The sequence below is a fragment of the Phalangium opilio genome, unplaced genomic scaffold (assembly GCF_054372755.1).
Source record: "Phalangium opilio isolate 3A_F unplaced genomic scaffold, DU_Popi_V2 ptg000055l_1, whole genome shotgun sequence".
Taxonomy (NCBI): domain Eukaryota; kingdom Metazoa; phylum Arthropoda; class Arachnida; order Opiliones; family Phalangiidae; genus Phalangium; species Phalangium opilio.
Window position 1 is genome coordinate 2,240,677 of NW_028324174.1, and position 5,023 is coordinate 2,245,699.

Here is a 5,023-nt window from a genome sequence, read left to right on the forward strand (position 1 = left end):
ATACCTAAGGGTCACCGCTAATCTCTCCTCTGGTGTTATTGGTCGTCTGCCTAGTGTGTACTTCTGTATGTTTGGTGCGACAAGACTTAATAAATTGTCGAAATCTTCTGGGCACATGCGAGTAAAATTGCGAAAATACGAGTGATCGTGTTTTCTCATAGCCTTCATCTACAGGAATATTAAACTGAAAATTAATAAAACGAGAGACCCTACAGACCAAGAGAAACATTGAATTATATATCATAAACAAACTTACCAGTGTTTCGTAGTACCCTTCTTGCTTTCTCTTTTGCCAAATGGGATGAACCCACCACCGTTTCTTTGAATATCGCGTATTATTTTTCTTCTGATTCAAATAAAGCCAATTTAAAATCAGTTTCTTTTTCAAAAGAAGCTTACGTCTTCCGACCGCCATTTTTATTGTAATTTTTTTGAGCACTCGTGGAATCGTGGCAGATGGCGCTGGCGTTAATTTCTCTCTTCGATGAAAAAGCTACGCGAGAACGCTTCTAGCATTTCTGGCGCGAGATTTGAAACTCGCGAAGCCGACCCGCAACACGCTTCTAGCAAAGCGAGATCCATTTTCTAGCTTTGATGAAAACAGGGCTTTACGCTAGACTAGCTAGTGAACGGTTAGCCGTTATTTTCAATTTTCGAATGCTGTACAATGGAATTAGTGGAACTGGAATTCGCCGGCTCTTTTCTCTGCTGCTGAACTTGAAGATTAAATCTGATATCTTTAAAAGATTTAAAGGTAAACTTTAATTATACAGGGTGTTTCTGAAAAGTCCATCACAAATTAAGGGGCGTGTTTATGGGACCAAACTGAGCGGAAAGTACCAAAGAACATGGGGTGTACAACATTTTGTTACGGAGATATGGCCTTCCAAACATTCGCCCCTAAAACAAGGAAATATCCAAAAATGAGGAGTAACACTTAAGACCGACTAACCTGCTTGTTTAAAATTACTAGACAATTTCAATAGCCTTTAATCGAACAATTGATTTCTACCTTTACTAATCAGAAGCGTATAAATGAGTAGAAGTATGCCTACGGTGGTAATGTAAAATTAATCCCAAGTGACATGATGTTTCAAGATCTTCCCAGCACCAAGTAAAATGGTTCTGATTGAAGGGACGTTTATTAGCACAGCGTAAACAACGTTATTTTCAGGAATTAGTCCAAATGTCCACGGGCGGCATTACAAAAACGAGGCAGTCTTTCCAATGATACTTGGACATGTTGGAAGATCCCTGGCTTGTTCCTGTTATCTCAAACCGTAAAAAGCTACGCAAATCTTCATCATCACGGACAACACTCTTGTACGTTAGGTATGACCTTGAGAAAACCTAAAAGGACATCTCGAATGTATTTGAAAAACCCATCTCCAATTAAGGGGCGTGTTGTTTGTTTCCAACAGAGTAAACTCGCCCAGAGAACAATTACAATGCAGAGCCACGTTTCGGCGTTAATGGCTCACAAAGGTGGTCCCAAACAAAAGAACAAACTTTAATTTGTTTCGTTCAGTAAGTGTTTCATGTGTCATAGATAAAACGCGATGATTAATGCACGAAGAAAATGAATTTATTGACAAGTTTTAACATTTAATTGCAACTAGTTACAAAAATTGTTCAAAGTGTTCACCACCCGCGTTAAGGCACACATTAGCACGTCTTACAAATGATTCCCTTACACGTTGAAAAATGCCTGGAGTTTCGCGAATTGTTTGACAGCCGTGAATTATTCGTCGACGTAGCTCTTCAACATCGGGCACTTCAGTCTGATAAACTAAGTCTTTCAGGTGGCCCCAAAGAAAGAAATCACAAGGGTTCAGATCGGGTGATCGAGCAGGCCACTCCACAGGTCCACCTCGACCTAACCACCGCAAAGGGAAGGTCGCGTTAAGATAATTTCGGACCGCGATGCTGAAATGTGGTGGTGCACCATCGTGCATGAACCACATTCTGTTTACCAAACCTAAGGGTACGTCTTCGAGTAGTTCCGGTAAATCGTCCCGTAAGAACTGCAAGTAAGCCACACCGTTTAACCTGGGCTCTAGGAAATATGGCCCAATTAAATTGTCACCCACAATACCACACCACACGTTTAAACTGAATTGTACTTGGTGACTTCTAACGCAAGTTGCGTGGGGGTTTAGCTGGGACCATTGATGTTTATTATGTAAGTTAATAATACCATCCCGTGAAAAGTTAGCTTCGTCAGTAACCAACAAATCCCGTGGGAAATCGATATCGTTTACTTTAGCCAGAAACCACTGACAAAACGCCGTGCGTCGTGGGTAGTCCGCTGGATTCAAACCTTGAACTTTTTGAACATGGAAAGGATGAAACCGGTGGCTTCTGAGGATTTTCCACACGAGCGTGTGGTTTACGCCTAATCGGCGACCAACTTGGCGGGTACTTGATTCAGGCTCGTCCTCGAAAATGGTGAGAACTTCGTCTTCTACGGCCTCTGGGATGGCTCTCGCTCTAGGTTGAGGTCCAGCCGGTTGGATTCGTCCATCTTGCCTCAAACGTCTGTCCACAGCCTCGAACGTCAGTCGATTTGGTAGTCGCCTCTGCGGAAATCTTTCCTGATACAAGCGTACAGCTGCAGCGGCATTCCCCTCGGCTAGTCCATACATTAGGTGCATATCCGCATATTCGGCATTTGTGAAGAAAGGCATTGTAACAGACTTCGTTGAATTATGAGTTTAATAAAACAAACACATGTACGTGAAACCTCTTTTATTCCTTTCTTAAAAAACATAGTGCTCTGTTTTTTAAGAATAGGCGAAGTTCTCACTATTTTCGAGGACGATCCAAAAACAAGCAGCCGCCAATTGGTTTGCTGATTAAGAAAAAACCACACGCAACTTGCGTTAGAATTCACAAAGTACAATTCAGCTTAAACGTGTGGTGTAGTATTGTGGGTGACAATTTAATTGGGCCATATTTCCTAGAGCCCAGGTTAAACGGTGTGGCTTACTTGTAGTTCTTACGGGACGATTTACCAGAACTACTCGAAGACGTACCCTTAGGTTTAATAAGCAGAATGTGGTTCATGCACGATGGTGCACCACCACATTTCAGCATCGCGGTCCGAAAACTTGTCAATAACATTGTCTTTGTGCATTAATCATGGCGTTTTATCTATGACACATGAAACCCTTACTGAACGAAACAAATTAAAGTTTGTTCTTTTGTTTGGGACCACCTTTGTGGGCCATTAACGCCGAAACGTGGCTCTGCATTGTAATTGTTCTCTGGGCGAGTTTACTCTGTTGGAAAGAAACAACACGCCCCTTAATTGGAGATGGGTTTTTCAAATACATTCGAGATGTCCTTTTAGGTTTTCTCAAGGTCATACCTAACGTACAAGAGTGTTGTCCGTGATGATGAAGATTTGCGTAGCTTTTTACGGTTTGAGATAACAGGAACAAGCCAGGGATCTTCCAACATGTCCAAGTATCATTCGAAAGACTGCCTCGTTTTTGTAATGCCGCCCGTGGACATTTGGACTAATTCCTGAAAATAACGTTGTTTACGCTGTGCTAATAAAAGTCCCTTCAATCAGAACCATTTTACTTGGTGCTGGGAAGATCTTGAAACATCATGTCACTTGGGATTAATTTTACATTACCACCGTAGGCATACTTCTACTCATTTATACGCTTCTGATTAGTAAAGGTAGAAATCAATTGTTCGATTAAAGGCTATTGAAATTGTCTAGTAATTTTAAACAAGCTGGTTAGTCGGTCTTAAGTGTTACTCCTCATTTTTGGATATTTCCTTGTTTTAGGGGCGAATGTTTGGAAGGCCATATCTCCGTAACAAAATGTTGTACACCCCATGTTCTTTGGTACTTTCCGCTCAGTTTGGTCCCATAAACACGCCCCTTAATTTGTGATGGACTTTTCAGAAACACCCTGTATATAACTTTTATGTGTCATTGCATTTACTCTGACTAAATATTCACCATTATTTCTTGATTTTTAAGGTAAATAACGGCTACTTTGGCTTTAAAATTTGATCTCTAGCCAAGGCTTACGATTTTATTTTATGGAATATTTTTTGAAAGACAAGGAAACATAAAATATATCATTAAAAGGTAATGGTTATTTAACGCATGTGTTCAATCGTTGGGGTTGGTATAATAGTACGACATATTTGAATACAAATGTGGATTTTCTGATAAATAATTCCAATGAAAGTAAAGGTGCCTTAAATCAAGAGATAATTGAAATGGATGAATTTCCTAAACTACCTCTTACTTCACTGCAAGAACTAAACTTAGTAGAAAATCTGCTGGAGGACGAAACAAATCGGAATAGAGCAGTAAGGGTTATATTTTTATTTTCTCGCGTTCAATTTATAAATATGGCAAAATTCAATTACTTCAACAGGTTAAAAGTTTTCTTCCTTTGGTGTTAAAGAAATAAAAAACTGCGGTCAGAGACTCTTTGATAAAGTATTGGCTCATTTGAGTTACTAATAAAATTTAACTGGGTAGACTCAAAAACCAAATTCTCCTTTGCCGAATTTAATATCAAAAATGCTATTGTTGGAAAGAAGAGCTTGGAACTAAAATTTCTAATTTGAACCTTATTAAAAGAATTGTTTTTATTTCAGCGGCCGTTCAATTGAATTTCAAAGGAATTAAGGAATGTGAGGCTTAATTAGCGGTTAAGAAGTATTTCAGGACTCAGGGGACGGCCATGCAGAACATAAAAAAGGGCTGAAGATGGAAAAATAAACTCCATGCTGTGGAAGGTGAATCAGATAACCAATTTTCTGAAATTGATTTAACGAACATTTATCCATGTTTTGGGAATTTTTAATACTTTGCAATAAAAACTGAACATTCGTTAAATTTTGCATTATTGTACAGAAATTTAATCGTTTTAGCCGAAGTAAATGAATTGGCCCACAAGGTTGAAATTTAACGTAAAGAATTGTTAAAATAGTTTAGATAGAGATTATTATTAATATACTTCACTAAAATATAAGGACATGTTTAGGC

General features: G+C 39.1%; 1 long non-coding RNA gene across 1 annotated transcript; it reads left to right on the forward strand.

The window, feature by feature from the left end:
• Window positions 1-613: 613 nt before the first annotated feature.
• Window positions 614-4,334, forward strand: LOC149668617 (uncharacterized). Its single transcript, XR_016367902.1, has 3 exons — window positions 614-754; window positions 4,001-4,111; window positions 4,215-4,334. It is a non-coding gene; the product is annotated as an uncharacterized LOC149668617 (long non-coding RNA).
• Window positions 4,335-5,023: the final 689 nt, after the last annotated feature.